Here is a 24,385-nt window from a genome sequence, read left to right as displayed (position 1 = left end):
GGCGGGGGGGGTGGGGGTGTGGTGGGGGGGGGGGGGGGGGGGGGGGGGGTGAAGGAGAGCCGGGGGCTTGTTTCGGGGGGGCACGTCTGCCGCGGGGGTGGGGGAGCTGGGAGGACTGCAAGTCTCGGGGGTTTTGCGGGGCGCTAGGCGACCCCTTTCTGGGGAGCCTGGAAGGCAGTGCGAGCTCCTGCTCCGCGCTGACCGGGGCGGGGGGCGCTTCTGCAGCCACGGTCGCCTGCACGGGAGCCGAGGAGCCCGCCGGGGGCACTTTCAGCCCGGCTGCAAAAGCGGCGTTGCTGCGGCCGAGGCGCTCCGGGGGAAGGCTCGGTGCGGCCGCGCGTCCAGGGCTGCAGCTCTCGGCGGCTCGGAGGGCGCCCGAGTCGCGGCGGCGGCGGCGGCGGCGGTGCCCCAGCCGAGCGCTCGGCGCGGCCGGGGATGCTCCTTGCCGGCCGGCGCGGGCGGAGCCGGGACGAGGGCGCGGGAGCCTCGCTCCGGGCTGGAGAGGCGAGAGGCGGCGCCGCTCTGGTAGGGGCACTCGGGTAGGACCCGGCGGCGGCGGCGGCTCTTCGTGGGCCGGCGGACCCGCGGCCTATCTGGGGGGATTGTGACTCCGCAGAGCGGCCGGAGTTTGAATTCTCGGAGCGCTGCGGCTCGGCCGGCACTTGCCCGCCTTTCTTCCCGGGGCAGTGGCGGCCGCGCGCCCGGCCGCCCGGCTTCTTTCTCCGGCGCTGGCCGGGAGTTGACCGCGGCCTGCTGAGCAAGGTCCGGGCGGGCGGGCGGACAGCCATTGCAGTACTTTCCCCCAGCCTGGGGCAGCCGCGCCGACGCTCTCCGGCCAGGACGCCGCTTGGCTGGGGAGGGAGAGCAGGTGGGGACGGTCGGCGGGGAGGGGGCCCGGCTGGAGCCTCTGCTGCCCCTGCGCTGGCGTGGCGCCGCGGGCGGAGACCGGCCCGGGGCGGCCCGGCAGGCGGAGGAGCGCGCGCAAGCGGAGGCTGCCCGCGGGGGTGGCGCCCGTCCGCCAGGCCGTCCGGCTTGCCGTTCCTGCGCGTGGCTGCCGCCGCCGCCGCCGCCGCGGAGACAAAGGGACGCGCGGTGCTTCCTCGCCGGCTGCGGGGTGGGCGAGTGGGGGAACCGGGAGCGTCTCCCTCCCCCTCCCCAGCCCCACTTGGTCTGGCAGGCGGGGGCGCCCCTTGGCAGCCGGGGCGCCCCGAGCGACGCTTGGGGAGCGCGAGAGAGGACGCCTTCGCGACGGCGCTTTCCGCGGGGCGCTTTCCTCCCCCGGCCCGGCGGAACTCCTGCGAGGCGGAGCGGCGAGAAGTGCCCGCTGGGCTGTCCGTGCCCGCCTCGCCCCGTGGCCTCCCAGATCCTGCCCGACCCGCCCCCGCCCTGGAGGGAAGTGGGGGGCGAGGCTGCGACCCACGCTTCGCTCGCTCGCTGCAGCCGTCGGGCGCGCGGGCTCCCCGTCGAGGCGTGCGCGGGCCGGGCCGGGCCGGGCCGTGACCGCCTCGGTGTTCGGCCGCCGGACCAGCCCGGGCTCCCGGGAGGGCGCGCGCTGCGTCCGTCTTGGCGGAGCGCGGTCTTGTCCAGCACAAGCTGAGCGGGCGGGAGGGAGAGCGCAAGCCAACACCTTCTCGAAGGGGAAGAAACATGTAGGGAAGTTTTCCCACGGGCAAAGCGACTTTAGCCACACGCACGCTCTCCAAAGCCCGATCGGGAAATGAGGAGTCCGCGATCCAGGAAATCAAACCCGTGAAGTCGAGGGGACTTCTGCGGAAGCGTGTTTCGAAGCGGGCTGCGTGCTAGAAGTAGTTGGTGACGGATGCGCGGGGACTAAGCAGAGCTGATATAGCAATCAGTAATAATAATGATGATCTGAAAAAATTGGATTGGACTGACTGGACTGGGTCGAGAGAGTACTCCGCTTCGTGTCTCTCAGCGTCTGTGTCCCGAGAAAGGCGCGGTGCGAACAGGGATGGACCCAGCCGCTGTCTTAGTCTCGCAGCCTCTGCGTGCTTGTCTTGGTTTGCGTTTCTTAAGCCTTGGATCCCTTCTGTGTGTGTGTGTGTGTGTGTGTGTGTCCCGGCACCCCCCTGCAACAATAGGAACGCAGGTCTTGCACGTTTCGCGGGCAGAGAGGGAGGGAGCAGCGAGCAGTACATTCTGAAATTCTGGCTGGCGTGCAAGTGACCTGACGCAGTCTCGAAAAGACCCCGACTTCGAAAACTTTCGGGCCAAGCTTCCTGTGGAGGATGGTTGTTCCCTGGAAGATGCCGCTCTCTCTCGCTGGTTTGCAGAGAGAGAGTCCGATGGATGGATGGATGGATGGATGGATGGATGGATGGCAGGGGGATTTTGTGGGGCGATCTCCCCCTCAGGGGGCTTGCTACGAAGTACAGAAAAATCTGGGGACTCAGGCCCTTCAGGACAAAAAAGCAGATATTTGCCGATGCTAATTAACATCTTGAAAGGCTCCCCATGTTTGTGTTTGTGAGACTTTAAAGGACCCTGTATACTAAGGGCATCCCTAATTGCAAAAAAGGATGCATGCAGAGGGGAAATGTTTCCTTTTTTTTCTTTTAAGGGGGAAAACCTCAAGTGGAAAGATTTAAAGGGCGTGAGCTGCGGAAGGTGAAACAAAAACAAAAAGCCAGCTCATCCAGGGGGATCCGATGCAGCAGAGGTCATTCTGGCCCTGGCACTTTCGTTTCCGAAAGTGCCCATGGGAAGGCAGCGTTCTGTGGTGTCCCAGGCAGCCGGAGCTCCAGTGGGAGCAGCAGTCCTAGCGGGCCACTTTCTAACACTGCCTTCAGGCGCCCTCGGCCCGGCTCCCACCTTGCTTCTTTGCTCGGGTGTGGCTATTTCAATGGTGATCCCCTTCCAGAGGGTCCAAGCACTGCTTGGTGACCTCCCCAAGCACCTCCAAGTCCATCTAAGTCTCCAGCCACATAAAGGGCGCACAACTGTGCCTACAGGCTGCAGGGGATGGAAAGGATGGCGGGTTGGGCGCCCCCCTCCCCCAGTGATGCTGAGCTGAAGTTAGGATGTCATCAAAAATGCAATACCGCCTCCCATGTGTATGGAGGGCTCACGTATTTCCCTCTTTCCCTGCCCAGGCTGGGAATGTGTCCCCCACTCCACCAGTTCACACATACACCATGGTTCTTGTTTTGGTTTTTGTGGGGGGGGGTTCAATGGCCCCCTTGGTCGTCCTGCCCTAGGCTAAGCATGTCTCTGAATTAACTTGCTTGTTCTGAAATTGACGAAGAATTGTGCCTGAGGGGCAAAAAGGGAAGATGGAATTAATTGGGGGGGGGGCAGGGGACAACAGCCCCGCTCCACCCGTTTGTATGTAGATGCATTTGTGATTTGGTCTAATTATACATCAGAGGAAGTGGGCTGTATTTCACAAAAACAAATGCCATAATAAAATAGTTCATCCTTAAGGTGCCACAAGACTCCTTGTTGTTGTTGGTCTGGCAGTTAAATCAGCAGTGCACAAAATGGATAAAAATTAAACCAAGCCATGGTTTTTAAAGCCACTTTACCACCCAGGCTAGTGTAGAAGGCAAATCTGAATATAAAACATCACTTTCCATCCATTTGATGATTTCTTATCCGGGATCACTTTCCTTTCCAAAAGTCTGGTGTTTCTTCCTTGCTTTTGTTGTTGCTTTATCATGCCCTTTCTCTACAAAGTGAGGTCTTTCCTATCCTCACTACAGCCCTGCAAAGTAGGCGAGGTGCAGAGAGTGGTTGGTTCAAGGCTTGCCCATTAGACTTCCTGGCTGAGGTCAGAGAACCAAGCGTTCGGCTCATCCTTCGCACAGGCTCCCTTGCCATCTGCGTGTTGGTCTTTAAAGGGTCCCTCGTGCAAATAAATATGTGAAGAACGTGCGTACAGTTTGAAGTCTGCTGGGGCCCAAGGATTTATGCCGCGCCGCCCATGTGCATGACATTCCACAGAGTAATTTAAGCAGCGGTGGCAAGGACCCCGTCCCTGAGGCACTGGCGGGCTTAGCCTTTGAGCGATGCCTCCTGGAGGCGCTGAGGTTTTGTTTCACAGCTCCTGCACGTAACGTGTTGTTAGGGCTTTGAGGAATTGGGTCCCTCAGTGCTTAGGGCTTGAACCTCTGTAGCAGCTTCCCCTGACAGAGATACTGCGGTCCATTTCTCCTGATGCCCCTGTGCTGCTAATGCCTCCACCACTTCCCACAGAGCCAGTAGAATAATTTCTGGCAAGAAAAGAAATTGCAAACACTAATGCAAAGTGGAGGGGTGGGGGAGATGGTTTTGTTCAGTTTTTATTGCTCAAGGTGGCATACATATGGAGCCAACTGGGTGACTTTGGCCCAGTCACAGACTCTCAGCCCAACCTACCTCACAGGGTTGTTGTGGGGATAAGACGGAGGAGGAGAATGATATAAGCTGCCTTGAGCCCTTTGTAGGAAAAAGGCAGGATATAAATTGAAAAATAAAAATAAATAAATAAATAAATAAATACTCCTTCCCTCAAACTTATTTTTGCTACAACCCTGCGAGGTAGGTTAGGCTGAGAGTCAGTGACTGGCCCAGCGTCTCCCAGTGAGCTTCTCCTACACTGGGCAAAATGGCTCTGCACCAGATGCCAGTAGTACAGGTGGCTGATTCTTTAATGAACAAATTAATTATAGACTGTATAAACTGCTGCACATTGAGAGATATCAGAACAGCATCCAGCAAATGAGAATGGAAAACGCAACAAGAATTCCCAAAGCATGTTATCCTGTGCATGTTCTCAGTGGACGCCTAGGAATATTGAGGCTGGCTGGAGGATGTGTGGAGTGGCTGGACTTCTTCTGGACTGCACCTTAATGTGCTCCAGAACATTAAGCCATGAGAACACATGGCGCCATTGCATTTTTGCTGATATGGCTTTTCCCTACCTGGTCTCCGCCAGATGGGTCGTCTTGTAACCTGTACCAGAATGATGGCAGCCCTGCTGAGTACTTGCCCTGCTTTACACGGATGAGCATGTGAGAAATAGAAGCACAGTGGCCAAGAGACCAAGCTATCAGTTGTCCTGGGTTCAAATCCCACCACTGACTCGAATTCAGAAGGTGGACTTACAATAGGTTAGCCAGTCCCTCTCACCTGCTGTGGGGGAACGATGATGATGAGGGTGAGCCCTTGCAAGGTGGTCGTGAATTTTGCACTTGGGTAGTGCATGTGATGTTCTTGGATCATCTAAAAACACCGTGGAAAAGCACGGTGTTGATAATTAAAACACAAAAGACTAAAACAGAACATAAGTGCCTTACCAAATGGGTAAGCAGATCTACCTGCTTTGTGAAGTATCCCTCCTCCCCAAAAGAGGAAGACCAAGCTTTTGTTTTGTTTTAATTTGTTTTGGAGGGGGTCTATACAAGAAGGAAGATAGTAGCTGAGATATTGTAGACATATTTCAAGATGCTTTAAAAAAAACTCTCTGTGTGCCAGGATCTCAGAAATTGGCATGAAAGAGGTAAAGCCCTTTCAGAGTCAGTGCTGTTGCTTCTGTGGTAATACTACAGATATGTCAATGAAAATGTTAAAAACCTCCATTGGCCGGTGTCCAGAGAAGCTGACACACATGCCCATTACCTGTGAGACTAAGCTGTGTGGAGTGGAGAGGGCAGGGAACAGTGCAAGAAAGTGGAGGGGACTGCTGCAGCCTGGAAGGGAAGGATCAGATAAGGAGTGACTATGAGTATCAAAATCCAGATTAGTATAATAGCTGTGGGCTAATTGGGCTGATGCCCAATGAAAAGATCAGAAAAAATGTGCAAGCTTTTGCTGTCTCTTCATGCGGGGGCGGGGGCATGAAGCAGAGCAGTTGAGTGGAGAGATTAGGGGAGCAAAAACCCTGGAGTTGCTGGCAAAGTTATGTTGCCTGCTTGTTGAGAGTCCCAGGGAGCAGTAGAGGACGAGGGGGCAGGTATACTGGAATGGGTCCCTGAAATGCTTGCAGGTTGGATCAGCTGCTGCTGCATTGCTGGACACGGTTGTGACTTCAAGATCAAGTAGGTTCTTTTCCCCTCGTCCAGTCACCTCTCCCCAGACCTGCTTCTTTGTAACCTTTTGCTGGATTAAGAGATCTGGAGATCATGAAAGTTTGTATATCTTCTGGTGGTCTTTTGGTTGGCCTAACAATGCTATTATACTAATACAGACTTCCAAGTTTTTCTTTTTTACACTCAATTCAGTACCTTTTTTAAATTTTTTTTTAAATCTGATTTACTCTGAAATCACAAATGATGTTCTAAAAGACTAGTTTGGATAGAATACAAATACAGTTCTGCTTTCTGTAAAGACATTAATTTACCTTTAAAAGCTTGATTAAACCCAACACATTTTAAAAAACCGTGTTTGTCTTTTATGTGCATATACGCAGCAACAGTAGGAAAGAAACCCTATATAGAAACACCTCATGCAGCATGTTGAAATATGCCTGTGGTGTCCCTGTTAGCATCTCGTCTTTCTTTCTCCTCTCCTTCCTTCCTTACTCCTAATATCCTAGTCCCTGCCAATTATGCATCTATGCTTGTGTGCACACACAGGCATGGCTATTTGTAATCAGAATAAACTGTGAGAGGAATTGGTGACTGACATAACTGAAGTGTTACTTGTAGAGTTATTTTGGAAGTTAACTTCTGGCTTGCGTGTGTGGTGGCAGATGGATGGAATTCATCACTGGCTTACAACATGGGTGCACAAGCTTAGGACCGGGTGCCAAATCCAGCCCCTTGGGTCTTCCACTCTGCCCTTGGAAGTTCTCCAGAAACCAACTCCCTTCTCCTAGCCCCAACCACTGATTGTTTGGTGGTTTCCCAGCAGTTCTGCAATTTCCCGAAAAGGTTGAAATGCTTCTCCCAAGGCTTATTTACTTACAGTAAAAGCTTTAAGCTACAATACTTTTAAAACTTTCTGCCAAAGGGGATTTCTGCTCTTGGGATAAGAAAGGTTCATGGAGGCACCTACAAGGTGCCTCCATCCCCTACCTGGTGTTTTGGACTACAGGTGAAGGGTGGCAGGTTGGGGGAGGCCACTCTGGAGTTAGGCTTTCTTCAGTTGAAGAACTTTTCAACTTTTCTATCAGATGTTACATTTTAAAATAAAAGATTAGTAGGAAAAATGAACTACTTTAACAAATCAGCAGTTGTCATATCCTTGAAGATGTAAACTTGGATTAGGGGGGAAGACGGATAAAAGATATTTTCAAAACATCCCTGGGAAAAAAAAGCCCTTTTCCATTTCCTTTTCTTAACCATTCCATTATTTTCATCTCTGTGTGTTTTTTCACATTGCGAGACATGCTCCTAATTCTGAGTCACTACCACAAACATTTAGACCTACCACACTGAAGATGAGCTAATGAGATAGGAGGGACGGATTTTGCAGTGCTAGTATTATCTATCGATCTCAAGTATGGAACATTGTGGAAGTGGCTCGGACTGTGTCAGACCATTCTTTTTATTTTATTTGAATCTTTATTCACTGCCCCATTCCCATAGGCTCTTGGCAGTCAGTCCAGCACACACACTGTGGTCTACTTGGGCTGGCACCACCTTTCCCAGGGCTTGGAAGGTGCCCTGGCACTGCTCATCCTTTTAACAGAAGAGGCCAAGAACAGGTCCTCCTGAGACCCTTTCCATGCAGAGCATGCGCTTTACCATAGAGTGACATCACAATGTTTGTGCAGTGCACTGCTAGAGGAGGGTGTCACCTGAACTCCGCCATCCTCTGTAAGCTTTTTGTTTCCTCTGAGCCAGGCAGTAATAAGAATGTTGCACTGGGAGCCAGAAGATCTGGGTTCTAGTCCCCATTCAGCTGTGAAATTCACTGGCTGCCAGCCACAAACTTTCAGCCTAATCGGCCTCTTAGGGCTGTTGTTCCATCCTCAGATTTATGGAGGGATGTAGAAGCCTTTTGTAGTCCATACATTACACCGTTGTGCACACTTTGCACTTACTTGTCTGGCCGTGCTCCCTGTCTCCACCTTCCTTTAATTCCCCGCCATTGGAAGAAGAGGTAAAAAAAGAGGCAGCCCTTCCGAACATGAGGGAGGGTTGGTGTAACTCAAGGCTGAGAAAGCAGAAAAGGCACAATCTGGACGGAACTGTTCAACAGAGCCAACTGGCTCCCTTAAAAGCTAACATGAGCGTTCATGGGATAGAACAGGGTGTGAAACAGCAGGCCTGTGGGGCCAGTCCCGGTCACTTGGGGCTGCAGTGGGCATTCCTCCCCTATCTCTATGCCTTTCCCCCCAACCTGCTGTGGCTTGCTGGCTCCCCAGCTTTTGCACGTTTTTCTGGATTCTGAACAGCTGATATGCATGTATTTTGTGTGTTGATTGCATTTCCGTCCTGCCATTTTGGTGTTGAGGTGGGCTGGGCTCCACATCAGTGACTGGCCTGAAGCTCACTTCATGGCCAAGCAGGGACTGGAACCTGGGTCTTTTGTGTCCTAGGCCAACATTTTAGCAACCGCGCCCCTCTGCCTCTCCACAGTCTTCGTCTCACTGTACTGGCAGTCCTTCTTGGCGCTGTCCCCTTTGCCTTTGGACCTGCCCATTATTTGGCGTCAGGCTCTGAGAGTTCCTCCAGAATTGATTCTCAGTCCTCTGACTGAAAGGGGTTTGACACCCTTGAACCAGAGGCTGCATAAAATACCCTCAATGGATCATATGTGTATGTGTTCATCTGGGCACGTGCAAACTGCATTTGTGTGTTTCATAGACACCTAAGATGCATCAGCAAACATACAGAGCAAAAAGGAAGCAGGAGAGCCCAGAGGCCAGGAATGCCAAGGAAAGGAGTATGACCATGTCATTGCTGTTCAGGTCCCAAATATCTACAAAATAAGAACAGAGGGGTCCATTTCCTGCAGCAATTGCTAGTGCTATTTTCTTGCTTTTCTTAGGAACTAGCCACTAGAGGGGGATAAGAAGCCCTCTGCTCATAGGTAACTTACTTTTGCTTCTTAAATGATAAAAAACACTTTCAGAAGTCTGATAAGATCTATTCCAGACACAGAGTGAATGTGCTTAGTTTTCTTTTGCAGCATCCCTTGATGTTCTGGTCCTCCCCTTCTCCTCCTTCCACTGCCACTGGTGGGTTCCTTCAAACGCAGAGGGACCTTAACTGCCCACATCCCCTCCATGCCGAGTGGATTGCTGCCACCTCCTCCTCTCACATTGGGCCACGGCTGCAGAGAATCCTGCCCCGAGGCTTGCTGTGGAGCTGGGCCTTAACCAGCAGCCTGTGCTTGCAACTGTGCCTCCGGCGCCTGGGGCTGGTAGAGAAGGGCAGGCAGGTGAGGCTCTGGCAAAATTAGGCACTGGACTGCCTCTGTGAAGTACAATGACCTAGCTCTCTGCTATCCCACTGCCGTTGAGAAAACGAATTTATGTTTCCAGATTAGCTTAACCCAAACTGTTGCCGCATGGAGCGCGCCTCGCGAGGGCGCCACTTGTGCCCTTTTCCAGACTACTCCATTCCATCTCCCTTCTGCCTTAGTCTTCTGCTTTCCCCAAGCAGCCAGTCAGCATTCTCTGCCCACCGGCGATGTTCCATCTTGTCTAGGCTGCCTTTGCTGTTGCGTTAGGTCTTCCCCGTTCCTTCGTACTCTTGTAAATCGGGGGACGGCGGGGGAGGGGGGGGTGCCCTCGCGTTCCTCTTGTGCACGGGTGGCTGCATGAAATTGAGAAGTCAGAGCCTTACCATTAGCAGATCAGATCTGTTGTGTTACATCGTGTCTTTTAATATCCCAAATAAAAGTTTGCTTATTTATAAATTACACCATTGCCACAAAGTTGCAGGAATGCCTCTGCGGTTGTAACCAATGTTTCTGCTTAGGGGTCAACTGCCTAATGTACCAAAGTGGGGAGAAATAAGGAATTTGTAAAGAAACTGACAGATTGGATAGGTAAGAGATTAGATGGTTTCATTTTTTATATATACAAACATGCCAAGTTTGCATTTCTCACACTAATGTATGCATCGGAATGCACTTGTGCGCTGAAATCCACATATTTAGAATATTGTGATGCAATTCACAACTTAAGAACTAACTGCAAAAAGGCATTGATTAAGGAAAAGTGTGCATAATGGTATGTATATTAGACGAAAGTATGTACAAAGATCAAAGTCAGAGAAATCCACAAGAAAATCAAATGGGTTCAGATTACTATGAATCTGACCTATGGATTTGAAAACAGACCATTTTTCCCATGCCGTACAGATTCTGTGGACTTGCGGGCTAGTTTTTTTTTTTTTTTTAACCTTTTGGCACTTTATACAAGTTTAATTATAGAAAAATGTTGGTATCCCCCCATAGGCTAAAGCATGAAAATGCACCTGGGAATTTCCACATTTTTTATAAGTGCATATTTAAAAGTGTACATTAATGCTAGTTTGGAAAATTAAATGAAGAAAAAATATTAATTTTTAATGGATTTTAACCACAGGTCAATTAATGAGCAGAAGGAAAAACTGACAATCTACAAAATGCAGGTTTAAGAAAATGATGGACCCTATCAGAAATTTCTTGCAAGGGGTGAGGTGGGGAAGTGTCTTGCAAAACGGGCATGGAAAGGACCACTGCCTTGCATGTGGGCATTTTAAAACAGATTTGGTTGAATTTGCAAACCAATGTGGAAATGGTCTGAAGCAAACCTGTGACTGCCAAAATGAAAACAACAAATCCGAAATGGTCTGATTCACTCATCCCTAACTGTAGGGAAGTTGTTGAACTACCCGAATCGAAAGGAAAGCACCAAGATGTGCGGGCTGATCGTACGTCCAGAAGCAAGCTGCATGGAGTTCAGCAGGGTTTAGCTCCACGGAAGCGCACATGGCACTGCAGCCCAAGGCAGGATATTTGCAAAGGAACCTTTTTGTCTCGTTGGTTCAGCCTTGTTGGTTTGAATCAAGAATGAAGGCAACTAGAGGAGGCAGTTTAAAGCAGCATTTTGCAGAAGCATTTCTGGCTGCAGCATAAGGAACAGATGTTTCTTTTTCTGGGACTTAGGTGAGTTCATAGATACACGTACCATCATTAAGGAATGCCTTAGAGGCAGTCAGTAAATATTTTAAACAATTAACAGAGCAATCCTGCATCCCTAAGACAGTGTGTAGAGGAGCACAAGAGTTTTCAGAGCCCTAGTTCCAACTGCCAAAAACAGCTCCAACCTCAAAGCTTGGACTCCATGCGCAGAGTATAGCTGGTGCAGGAAGACTCAAGCTGGCCACATTTCATAAATCATAGGAGTAACAGAGGAGAAGGGAGTTAGGAGGGCTCCGGGAAGCAGGAAAGTGAGGAGACCAGTGCTGCCAATGTATGACTACTCCTGGTGATGTCTCAGTCTCCCACCATCCCACTCCAAAGTGCCACCGTGGATACCCAGAAGTGGCTCTCTAGCTGTTTTGCAGAGCAGGAGAAGCACAGAGGCAACCTCTGTCCCTGTGCTCCCCACACCCTGCATAGGATGCCTGTAGTCCTTTGAGTTAAGAGTGTTATGTGTGTACGCACCGTAAGAACATACATTAAGAAGGGTCTTTTTGGTGGTGGCACCAAGGCTGTGGAAGGCCCCCATTGGGCATACCTGCCACCTATGTTACAGCCTTCTTAGCATCAGGTCAAGACTTTTTTCCAGGTTTTTGGTCCCTCAACCCTTCCCATCCCATCCTGTCCCATGTTTTTATTGTGTATTGTTGTGTTTTTATGTATTTACTCTGGTTTTTACTGCAGCTTAATCCAAGCATTTAAAGGTTTTATTTTATGTTTTATCATGTTGTATTTTATGGTTTTAATTTTTGTGAACTGTCCTGAGGGTTTTGGCTACTGGGCTGGATGCACACGCAGTAGCAATAACAAAAACGGGCGTGTTGTCGCTACGCAGAGTCCCTGAGAAGGGGCTGCTGTGTTTTCAGGAGATGCCACTGTTAGCACCTTTTCTGTGAGGTGGGCTGTGATTTCTTTCGCACGTGTGTGAGCTCCCAGGCAGTAAGCCGGAAAGAGGCGCGTGGGGCTGATGTCTCCCACACTGGAGACATTCAAGGTGAAACTGAGCAGCCCTCTGAGAGGGAGGATGTAACGTGGTGTCCTGCAGCAGCAGGGGGTTGGACCCGATGGCCTTCAGGGCCCCTTCCAGCTGTACTATCCTGTGATTCTACGGTGTTGCCCTTTGTTGGAAGAAGGCTAAAAGAAGGGTGAGAGCCCTGGGGCCTTTCTCTTGTCTCCCTGTAGCAGCAGGAATAAAAGGAGAGAAATGACCATCCCATCGCCATACTGGGGACGGGAGTGTACTGCTTCCAGTGCCAGTGTGAGGTAGTGGTTAAAGTCTCAGACAGGGATTCAGGCAATCTGGGACTAGTCTCCTCTCAACCACGAAGCACACTGGGTGACTTTGGGCCAGGCTTTCAGCTTGACCTGCCTCACAGGGTTGTTGTGAGGAAGACTGGAAAGGAGGAGGATTGTGCAAGCCGTAGGAGAAGGGGGCAGGATAGAAATAGAAACAGCGTTATCATCACCATCATTCAGTGCTAGGCACGGATATAGTGCAGTGTTGGGCATTTGCAGCATGGCCTATTGTAGGTCCTTGAAGGATGTCCGTATTTGACAGATCTGGAGAAATTTCACAGAAATGAACAAGAATCTGAAACGAAAGCATGCAGGGGACTGGGTCTTAACTCACGCTGTAGGGGGAGGGTGTTCAAGGAAATATTGGACAAGCACATGCATGAGTGGAGCCAGCTGGAGCCTGGGGTCAGACTAGATGGCCCGGGAGGCCCCTTCTCACTTGCTGTGTGTCTGTGTTTCTGTACAGCATGGCTGCTTTCATGGAAGATGCTTTTGTTAGACAGAGACAACATCAAAGGGTTGACTTACTGTGGCATTTATTGACCTACACAAGATGGCTGAGGCTTGTCCCCATTGCTGACTCACCAAAGTCCTGCTGATTTTCACACTACATCTCCCCTTTAAACTTAATTAGCAAGGTCGCATCCATCTCTGCTTCTTCTCCTTGTTCATGTGCTACTTGAGGTCTGTCGGCTGATGCCAGCAACTTTATGCCACGTGGTCTGCTTATTTCTGCATGCCTCCTCCCAGTTTTAGTCTCTGTGTGGTTGAAAGCATGCTTTCAAGCACTAATAGATCAACTTCCTTGGCTAGGCTGTGTCACATTCTGGGTTTTCAAACATGTGCAGCAATAGAAAACAGCAAAAATGAATTTGGAGAATCATTTATGTGGCGATGGATGTGTGTGCAGGCCAGATTGAGGTGGAAAACCTCAGGTCTCCGGGGCAAAACGGCCCCATTTAGCCGTCTGGGTTTCCCACCCCTTCCCCTCACCTATCAGTCATTTATTCACTCCATTTCTATACTACCCAATAGCCTACACTCTCTGGACAATTGACAGCAATTCATAAAATTACAAAAGCACAAGTACGGATAATAAAACACAACATAAAATTTCAGTATACAAAATTTAAAAACAATTTAAACAGCTAAAGCAATTTCAGTAACTACCAGAGGAGTCAAAAGGGCAGCAGATATAAATGCCCCCATAAATGCCATTAAATAGTGTTACATTCCTGAGAGTAGAGGGTGCTCTTAACCTAGCACCAGAAAAACGGCAATGTGGTGGTCAGGCAGGCTTCAGAGGGAAATCATTCCAAACCAAGGGCCTGGGGGGAGGCTACCACTGAGAAGGTAGAGCTGTACTTCCCCTGTCTCTCTCCTGGCACAGGAGGCCAAAGCTGCTCCCATGCCAAAACCCAGCTGGAACTCTGACTGGAATGGAGCCAGATAATCAGGCTCATCCAAGACTGCCGTGAGCTGGTTGGCCCATTCAAGAAACCATCTCTCAATATTTTCCTGGCGTTTGGCAGTTTTCCTCCATTCTAAAATGAAAATGCCACTCATGAGGACTAGTAACGGCCAGCAGCAGCTTTAACCTGCAACATGCTGGTATTCATGGTGTCTTGTGTTTCTGGCTGTACCCCAGTTGTCTGCCCCGAAATGGAAGTGGACCCAGTGTCAGAAGGAGGCTCTGCTTTCTGTGCCTGGTGCTTCGGTGAGGCCTGGGAGCACCCACGGTCTTGTGGACTCCGCCTGAGGTGCTCTCACAGGGACACTTGCTACTGCTGAAGGACCTATGGGCCAGAAGGGAGGACGGGGTGCAGCTCGCAGCCTGCGCCTTTGAGAAGAGCGTTTCAGGCCCTCCGTGTCTCCCCGTCATCCATGCTGTGCCAAGCAGGGGTGGAGGTGGCGCGGTGCACCTTGAAGCGGCTTGGTATTCCTTTCTCCTCTCCGCTGCATTTGAGGGCTCTGCTAGAGCTCCCGTACCCTCACTTCTTAATTTGTGTTTCCACTGCCGCTATTGGCCCACAGTGGGTTGTGTGGCACCTTGGGCTTCTTTAAAAATAATAATAGTAATAAAGATGTCCTGAAAATTTATTTATTTAAAGTTTTCCTATGCCATCCCATTACAAAAAAAAGTCTCTGGATGGCTTACAAAGGAAAAAAGGAATAAAAAACACAACAACATCAACAACAACAACGCACAGCATACTGCATCTAAAAATAGTGATAAAAACAGGATAAAACCAGTTAATCGTTAAAAAACCGGAGAAATAAAAAGGTCTTTGCCCGATGCTGAAAAGAATAGAGCGACGGCACCAGGTGAACCTCCCTGGAGAGCGTATTCCACAGTCAGGGCACCACCGCTGAAAAGGCCCTTCTCCTTGTGACTTTCAGGTCACAAAACTAGCACAGGGTTTTTGCACATTTCTCTGGGGCCCTGAACGGGACTCCTTCGAGGGAGTGTGCACGTGCTTGTGGTGTGGTGTACACATGCATGCGCATTCTTACATTTCTGAATTTGACCACTGCTCTTCGTGACTACTGAGCCCCAGGTCAGCATGCTGGTCAACTACCAGGTGCCCCTGCCGACGCTTTGGAAGTGACGCGCCTTCTGGGAGCATTGTCAGAGACATTGTGAGTCAAAACATAATGACAACCCTCATAAAAAAGTGGCAGATCTCACTGATGAGCAGCAGATGACCAACTTGTTAAAAAATCACACACACACACACACACATGTACGTGGGGGGGAGAGGGAGAGAGAGAGAGACTTTGCCAGCTGTTCAGGTAAATCTCGGGGCCCAAAATGTCTAAACATTTCTCATGTACCATGGAAAAATACTGTTTCCCTCACCCTGCTGGATTTCTAATTTTTCCTGCTTCTTTTCTTGCTGGAACAAGATAGCAATATTTTAAAGTCAGAGCAGTGGGGTTAACATTATTAATAAACTATGCTAGATCCTCTTTCTTATCCTTTGCACAGTTTGGGGGTGAACAATAATACATTTAACATCATTAGGTGGTGGTGACGGTGTTAACAAGAAATATCACCTAAGCCCTTTCTCCAAAGAGTAAAAATTCCATAACAGAACAGCAAGTAGAAAATCTTTGCTTGAAGCCTTAAAATGCAAGAGCAACAGTGTCTCTTAAAAAATAAAAAGGAAAGAAAAAAGTAATTACATAGGTATGTAGATAGCTGTATAAAAATTTCAGAAGTAAAAGTTTCTGCAGGAAAACGAGGGAGCATAAACCCGTTTCACAGGTTTCTGCAATGAAACACAATTTATAAATAGATTAATAAAAATGCAGTGGCATTAACATAATTACTGCTGTCGCAAGTTTGTCTTCAGCAGAGTTTGCTTGCAAAGTGTTGTCTTGTGAAGATAACTCGTGTGTGTGTGTGTGTGTGTGCGCGCGTGCGCGCGCGCGCACACACACACGCTGGCTGGGCTAGCTTTCCTTGGTTTCTGGTTACATGAGACTTCCATGAAGGACCTTTATGCAAAGACCTATCTTACTAAAAACACATCCCTCAGTGTAACAAGAAACCCTAAACCAAGCAGGATATTTTAAAACTGAAGCAATGAAGATTAGATTAACTCTCCTCCAAACTGTGCTCTTCTGTTATTATTTTTGGCTGGAATGCGGAGGAAGGCAGCTGTCTCCGACAAGGGTCGGGAGAGTCAGTTTGGGTTTCAAATATGGGGTGGAACTGTGGGTTTATCCCCTTGTGGGTTCTTTCTTTTCTTATTTTTTTTTAAAGAAATATAAGTGAATTGGAAAATAACAGGCGTGGGCTATCCCTTCTGTTGACACAAAAATCTTGTACAGTGATGCTGTTACGGGGAAATGTTTTGATATCCAGAACTGTTCGTAACAAGAGCCCTGTTCAGGCGTTAATCCTGGACAGGGCAAACAGGGCAGCTAGGAGGCACGGGGCCACGTTTGTAGGACTCCTTCCCAGCTTCCTACATGAGCTGGCCTGGCCTCCTCGGTCCCAGCCTTTCCCAACCTGCGATCTCAAGGGGGCTTCCCACTCCTGGTGGCTTTCAGAGGTTTCAGAAGCTGGAACCCTGATCAGTCCTGCTCAGGGCCAGGGATGGGAAAAGGGCCATTTCTGAGCTTCCCTAAATCCCCTCAAAATCTCGTCAAAGCCCATTTTGGCTTGCTTCCATTTTCAATCCAATGTTTGGCTTTTCTGAATGGAAAAATGGTGCATTTCTTGGGATTGGGCCCACTTCTCTCAAAACACAACATCCCAAGGTAGGAAGCTCAGACTCTGAAGGTTTACTGAAGGTTTACTGAAATGCCAGGATTAATGAGTGAGATAAGCCAAGCATCTGGGGGAAACCAGGGGGGGAAGGACTGTAGGCCACGGAGGGTCAGAGAGGGCGGAGTGTGACTTCTTCAACCAAATGGTTGGTCATCCAGCCAAGCAAGGGGGCCAGTTTAGTAATGCCTAGCATTTCCACAGTCCTGCCCACAAACAGCGTAGACCTCCCTGAGGGTGGAGTCAGCTGCCTTTGAAGGAGAAGAGAAGAGGCAGATTAGCTTGCTCACCAGTTAGAAGGATCACTACTTGGATAGATGTTACTTGTAAGCAACTTTATTATTGCTCACTCTGTATTGCAAAGCCAGCCTAGCTCAATAAAAGACTGTATTTTAGAAGCCTTTTGCCTCTTCTGGAGAGGGAAAAGGGGAAAGATGTGCTCACAACAATTTCTGGGCATATTTTTCCCAAGTATGCACTTTCCCTCCTGGTGAAAAAAAGTGTACTTTTGGCCTTTTTTGGAGACATGCCATTTTTCAAGAATATTTTAGTTGATGGTTCTAATATGGTGTGCTTTCCTTTTCATATTTTACATTTTGTAGTTAACTTCTAATAACTTTGGTATGCATTCAAATTTCCCATGGAAGTTTATGCCATAGGAAATTGGTTGGTTTTTAAGATGCCACCTTGTCTAGTGTTGATGCACTAGGCTGTCTGATTCTTCTTGTCCAGGGCTTGTTCTTGGCACTTCAGTTAAGACTTTTTTCTGTCCTTCTCCAAAGCCAATTGCACAGGCTTGTGGAATCAGGAGGATGCATTTTTGGAACTGAGATAAAGATTCCGAAGTGGTTCGAGCAAGGAATCCCTGCATCATGATATCCCTTGAAAATGGGCAGACTGGTTTTCCTGAAAGCACGAACTGTTTTTCACCTGATAAGCAATAAAAGGCAGGCTTGTTGTGAGCAGGCCACCTGCCCGCCCTTTCTAGCAGGCTCAGACAAACTTTAGAAGCTCCGCTCGTTGATTCAGACTTGATGACAGGCAACAGAAGAATATAAATCAAAGTTCTCATTGAGATGTGGGAGAGGCATCTGCCCATGAGAGGAGTTGAACCCACACTGGAAATGTTCCCTCCCACTCCCCAACCTTTCAGAAAGATCCTGGCTCCCCCCACTTGGGGTGCCTTCTGTTGTTTGAGGGCGAGACGGTGGGAGTGCCTGGTCGTAACTGGTCTGGTCACTTCACCTGCCATCTCCTCACTGGGTCAAGGAATGCCCCCTACATCTGCTCCACACCCAGCTCTGGAAAGTCTCCTTCCTTTTCCACACTGGGCTGGTTCTCCTGCTCTGCCTGAGAACTGGGAACCTCAAGACTGCCAAGTCCTCTGCCTGCTTTTGCCCACCTGCCTCCTCTCCAGAACCAGATGAATCTATGTGAGCAGATGGCGCTGTGTGAGAGATGGGCCCCTTCTCTACAGTGCTGTTGAACTATTCTGTCTCACAGGTGAGGACTGGGGCCCACATGGGCCACACTGGACTCGTGGGGTTCCTGTATCCCTCTCTATCACCACAGTGGTCAGAAGTGGCTGCCCTGCCAGATCCTCATGGTTCTGCTGGGAGCATCAACCCTGCTTCCCAGCAGCATTTGGCTTCTAGCATCCTGTCAACCTGCCTCTGTATTTGACTGGAAAGTAAGGTATGGTCCCCACATGCCTTCACAGCAGAATCATGGGGCTACCAGGAGTATCAGGGTTGGGCTGTGCCAATGGTCATGGCTGGTCTCCCATGGCCCATGGATCATGTGTTAGCCATGCCTACAGTACAGCAAATACAGTATATCAAATCAATATACTGTCAGCACTCCTGCAGCATATTCCCTCTGACCCACAGATGGTTCAGGTTTCCACTCAGCGCCAAGGACAGACATCGCCAACCTGGTTCTCTGCCTTATGTGTTAGTCTATAGCCCCATCATCCCCAGCAAGCATGGGCATCCTCTAGTGATGTTGCTTTTTAAGAGTATTTGCAACTGGGCAAAGGGAATGCTGGACTGGTGACTTGCATCAAGTTCCAAAGAAAAATGTATGAAGTAATTTTTAAGCCTTTGCAAGTGTAACTGAAAAAAGCACAAAATCATAAGCTAGCAAATTATGTTAAGTCAAAAGTCTTTTAGAGGTGTGCATTTTAGTAAGCTTGATTTTTTAAAAAAAATCTAATAGAAATAGACAAATAACCCAATCTAAGAAACATAACACATGTAAATTCAGTGAGAGATAATTAGACATAGGATGTTTAAACAATTGCCTGGTTAGAGTAATCAGTTTTGAAACTTCCCTTTCCACCAAAAATGATGCCTTTGATTGGGCAATGCATCTTTTAAAAAATACTTTTAAGATGCAAAACATTCTCATCATTTTCAGTGTCTATCTTTGAAGGAGCTTTCCCTTCTAGATAAGAGAGAAAGGGGAATGTCTTTTCTAAGACGATAATCATGCTAACATGTGGGAATACCATCTAGAAATAAAAGTATATTTTAACTTTCAAACTAGTGTTGTACGTAGGCTGATTAATTAAAGCTAAGAATATGACTATTGAACTAACCTCTTTGGGAAGCAGTTTTCAATGTAATTAGCTAGAAGTTAACATCTGCATGGTTTTGATTCACAAATCCAAAAAGCATAACTTCTGTTTCAGGCATTTCCTGGCACAACTATAGTGTTAGAATAGAAGGCAGACTGGGAGCTATCTGGACTCTGGGTGATTCGAAGTAGATCAGCCAGGGCTTCTCCGAGCTTCCAGTAATTTTGCAACAGCTAGATGCTTCTGCTGCTCCTTCCTTGCAGGCCTTTGGAAGCAGGTTGCCTTATCATCCACGAGGAAGCCTGCAGGGCTAACAGCTGAACTTTCCCATGCTAACTTCAGGGCAGAGGAACATGCCCAGCTGAGTTGGGGAAACCAGTCAAGCAGGACATTAGGAACAGTAGCCTGCAAAATTGCAGGATACAGCATACACAGATCTCAGAGTTCTTCTGAGGCTTCCACTCCAGCATCCTGAATCAGGCCTTCTTCCTCCTCTTTACAAGATCGAGTTGCTTCTTTCCCCTCTCACCAGCTCGCCACATTTTGGTAATTAGTTTTCTCATTCCACTATGAAAAGCATTGCATTGGTAACTCCAAATAATGCTCTGCCATGCTGTCCCCTCTCTCCTCTCCTCTCCTCTCCTCTGGGTAAACTTGACAGCTGGACTTTAGAGCTGAAAGGTTTAAGAAAATTGCCAGACTTCTGGTAACGTTTTGGGGGAGTTACATATGAACACTCAAAACTGCTTCACATCAAGTCATCCCATTGGTTCATCTAGGCTGATATTATCTAATTAATGGGTAGCGACTCCCTGGGGCGAGGACTTAAGAGCCCTGCTGAACCAGAGGCCTGTCTGCTCCGGCATTCTGTTTCCACCGTGGCCAACCAGGTGCCACAAATAGAACATGAGAGCAACTGCACCCTCCACTTGTGTTTCCCAGCAACGGGCATACAAGCCCCACTGCCTCTGATACCGGAGGAGATAGGAGAGGCATCATGCCTAGGCACCACTGCTGGCATCCTCCTCGATGAATTTGCCTAATCCTCTTAGAAGGGCCGATCTCAGGAATGTCTCATCAGTATCTGCCACCTGAGAGCCTTCAGCTGAGATGCTGCATCTTCCAGTGCACTTTGTGCGCAGGAAGCAGCACTCAGTCATTTTACTCTGGCCTTCCAGACACCTCCATTTAAAAATAGATGCTATGAATATTTGAGGGCCGTAGCAATTTGGTACATACAAGGAGGTCTCTCTTGTGTACCCTGAGATGTGTTAAAAGCGGTGGAAAAGAAATCACACCTAATACAGTTTTCCCTTTCCTACAGCTGTTAAAAATATGACAAACTCTTGTGATGGGAAAAACTTGATTTTCTGCCCACCTAAATATTCAGCTACTCTATCTATTCAGCTAAAACTTATCTCTAGGCAGGCTTTAAGGGTAGCACAATACTATTATTTCCCTCTTAAACACTGGCATCATAGCAAAGGTCCTTTTTGTGGGGGAAATGTGTTTTTGGGGAGATACTCCTGAGCCAGGCGCCTCATTTATAGGGAAGATCAATTAAGGTGGCCACTTACAAATATCTAAACAGAGGAAATGTAAGCATCACCAGTAAATAAATAGCACAAAACAGGGCCTGTATTGACACAAAGTTTGCAGGTACTAATTTATATGTATACGAACAAGTTTTAGAATTATTCCTGTACTTTAAATAGAAACATAGTACATCTCACCAGGGACAGGGAAGACTGTGACCAGGTAACCTGTTCAGCCTTTTGTCTGGGAGTTTACTGTTGATTGATACCTTGGGGGGTCCCTGCTCTCCTTCATGGGGCTCTTATATTTGCATCCAGACTTGAATTGGACAGCTGGTCCGATGGAGGGTGCTTGCAAATCAAGGACTGTCTTCTGCAAAGCAGGACATGTGGCCACCCTAGTAGCAATATCTGAGAAAGGTATTAGCAGAGGACAGAAGGTGTTCATGTAAATTGTACTCCAATAAGACCAGATTCACATGTACACTTTCCCCAGTTTGCATATAGATTACTGCTGGTCCTGAACCAACACTTTCTGATATGACAGGGAAGGGCTTAGTTCAGTGGTTGGAGAACATGCTTTGCATGCAAGCACTTCCATGTTTAATTCCTGGCATTTCACAGTATGACTCTGAGAGCTGCTGCAGTTAATACACTGGGCAGTACTGAGTTGGTTGGAGCCACCTGGCATAAAGGCATGTCCTGTGTTCCTATGATGGGAGTGCCAGTGACCTGCCCGTCTAGGACAGTAGATCATAACAGCTAAACCATGACACATGGTCCTCAGTATGTCTCCAGAGAAAATCACCAAGGCAATTGACCAAGAGCGACAAGAGCACTGCAACTCAAGGGAACATGCTGGTTTTCAAAGAAGAAACTCATCTAGAATAATGTTCTGCAGCACTTTTCCTCCTGGGTCAGGCAGTCACTTGATGAAAAGATAAGACTGACTTGCACCTGATCTCCTGTCTTGCTAGAATGTGAGTGTTACTGTTGATGGGAACTGGTTCAATTTGCAAAGCCCATCTCTGACCCCCCCTACCCACCCCTGCAGTTAATAATCCAAATTTGGACTGATTATGAACCCAAAGTCATTGGAAACACAACCAAGTCTGAATGCTCATCAGAGTCCTGGGCACATGAAACTCTAGGACTCAATAGTTTCTCCAGGGTGCTAAGGATTCAGACAGCCTGTGAAAATGACATTTCTCAGGCTCCCTGGTATCTGCAGATGCACTGATGGTGAAGAAAGGCACCCTGACTTGGGTTCTGATGTACGGCAAAAGGGGAGGTTTGCTTGCTTTGCTAAATGCTGTATTTGTCAAGCAGCTACACAGTATGAGCTGTCCGAGGTTAGATTCAGAGCCAGGTAAATGCAAACTTTGCTGATTTCACAAGAAATCATTTTTGAGCACTGCCTGCTGCAAACAGGACTTGAAAGAAGTGAGGGCAACAGCTTGATGAATCTGCCACAGAAGACAAGGGAGAGATCGCTCAGTTCCTGGCTGTCAAGCTCCTTTTCTCTGTACGTTCATTATTGATGATACGGTGGCTGCCAGATGCTACTTCTCTGTGTAAGAAAGCGAACTTCCTCCTTTGCCAGTAAAAGCATCCTTTTGCCCTTCCTTAAGTGCTAAAACCATGACTTATGAAGCAAGCTGAATTCTGACTTTGGGTCAGGTAAAATGGATGGATTAGCATTAAGAACCGGACATCTCACTGAATTAAATATTTAATACAAATTGTTATGGCAGAGTATGAGCATATTAGTCACCAAAGCCTTTAAGTGCACAATTTGGTCCATCTGCTGCTGCAGAGGTGCCCGATAACTGCAGAATAATGGTATGCTGAGGGCAGATGTCGGGAGCAGGTTTGGCTCAGATCAGAACGGGAGCTCGAGCACAGGCTTCCCAGCTCCCGGACTTTCAGGCACTGGAGCAGCAGCTGCCTTCTGTTCTTACTCACACAATGGAAAGTTGGGCCCAGCTTTCCAGGCTGGTCATATTAAATGTCAAGGGGAAGCTGATACTGATATGTGCTGGAAAAATGTCCTCTCTTTCATCTTCGCCCTCATCAGGCAAGCAAATGGGGCTGCTTCGCTTTATTTCGCCTTGCACTCGTGCCAGCGCATGCAGCGGGCTGGAGGCTGCCTCTCCAGAAACGGTGCCAATGTTGTCAGGGAAAAGTATCAGTTGCCTGTGCAAGGGCAATGACTAGGTTGAAAGTCCAGGAGAGCATCCACCAAAGAGTCCCCTTCCTGCATTGCCTTCGCTCTTCACAGGTTATGCCTGGAGCAGGATGTTTCTTAAGATGCCATCATTTGCCTCAGTTACCCAGCTAAGCATGCCCAAGATTCAGGGCCCAGGCACAGAGGGCAAAGCTCTGTATTAAATTTGCATATGTTAATTTATATATGCAAATTTTGAAATAATGGCTAGGATTTATTTACATTACACAGAAGGCAGAGACAGCCACTCAATTTCTTTTCTAATTTATTTCAAATGAAGCAGGTTATTTTGTGTTCCACCTCAAATCATTCCAAACTGAGGGTGCCTCTTCAAAGATGGCTCATTTGCAATCTCTCGTGTCCCATCCACCCTTATTTCTCTTTTTCTCCTGCAGGAGGAAATTGTTCCTGTCCAGTGCAATTAAGCTTAATGGGAAACCTCCCATTGGCATCAATGGACAATGGTTTCTGGGGAACAGATCTGGAGCCAGGATGGGCCAAAGCCGAGCTGTGCCCCAGGTTTGCCAAAAGGAATTTGCGTGGGCGGCAGCCAGGAAAGTGCCCCTAAAACAGAAATGGGGTCATGGGATTGCCTTATTTTTACTAGAATTCCAAGGCCACCACCCAGAACGAGATGCAAAGCAGGAGTTCAGGGGTAGGGATAAAAACTGATCAGCACATATCTGGTCTGTTTCACAGATCTGATTTCTAATTTCTAAATCATGATACTGATCTGATTTCTAATTTCTAAATCATGATACTGATCTGATTTCTAATTTCTGCAACATTCCCTTTAAAAACTGCATAAAATTCTGCATTTTGCATGCATCTTTTCCCACTATGCGTCTTTCAATGTATCTTTCCACAATATATGCATTTTTGTTTGCAACTTTTGAGCTAGGAATGACATTGCAGTGAGCTGCCCAGAGAGCTTCGGCTACTGGATAGTATAGAAATGAAATGAAAAGAAATGGCAAAATCCAGATTAGGGCACAGTTGAAGGAGAACTGTCTCCCGATCTGCAAATTAATCCAGGAAATATAGATGTGTTTCTCTGTTGTGGTGTAGTTTGTGTGTTTCAGCTTGAATAATGGAGACCAAATTCTTCCTTCCCCAATAGCCAGTCTGTACCGATCTTGGCAGGTAGAAACCAGCCAAAGAATGATCGTTCTTCTTCATCTTTGGTTATCCTGTGGGCCAGTCCAGATGTGGCAATAAAGTATGTGAAATATGTGTCTGCATTTGACATTCCCATCTTAAAGGAATGGGAATTACATCGGTGGGGGTGGGGGTGGGGGTGGGGACAGAGAATGAACAGGCTCAGCGTAGCCCTGGGGGCAGGAGGGCTGCCCTGTCTTGCCCGGCTGTGCAGATATCAGCCTCATGGGAGG

General features: G+C 48.3%; 1 protein-coding gene across 3 annotated transcripts in view; it reads left to right on the top strand.

Annotated features, from left to right (window-relative positions):
* Positions 1-24,385, top strand: part of PKNOX2 (PBX/knotted 1 homeobox 2) — a 372,168-nt gene that overhangs the window by 630 nt on the left and 347,153 nt on the right. Inside the window, exon 1 of one of the 3 annotated variants that reach the window (XM_044437344.1) lies at positions 9,772-11,046. The exons of 1 other annotated variant lie outside the window; for it this stretch is intronic. The gene's annotated coding sequence lies outside the window, so the exon portion shown is untranslated. Of the gene's footprint in view, positions 1-9,771; positions 11,047-14,665; positions 23,514-24,385 lie in introns of those variants that run through there. One more of the 3 variants, XM_044437343.1, reaches the window with a different exon arrangement.

This window comes from Varanus komodoensis, unplaced genomic scaffold (genome assembly GCF_004798865.1).
Source record: "Varanus komodoensis strain SLA01 unplaced genomic scaffold, ASM479886v1 scaffold30, whole genome shotgun sequence".
Lineage (NCBI taxonomy): Eukaryota > Metazoa > Chordata > Lepidosauria > Squamata > Varanidae > Varanus > Varanus komodoensis.
Note: the sequence above shows the minus strand (reverse complement) of the source record. Positions and strands in the feature narration are given on the sequence as shown.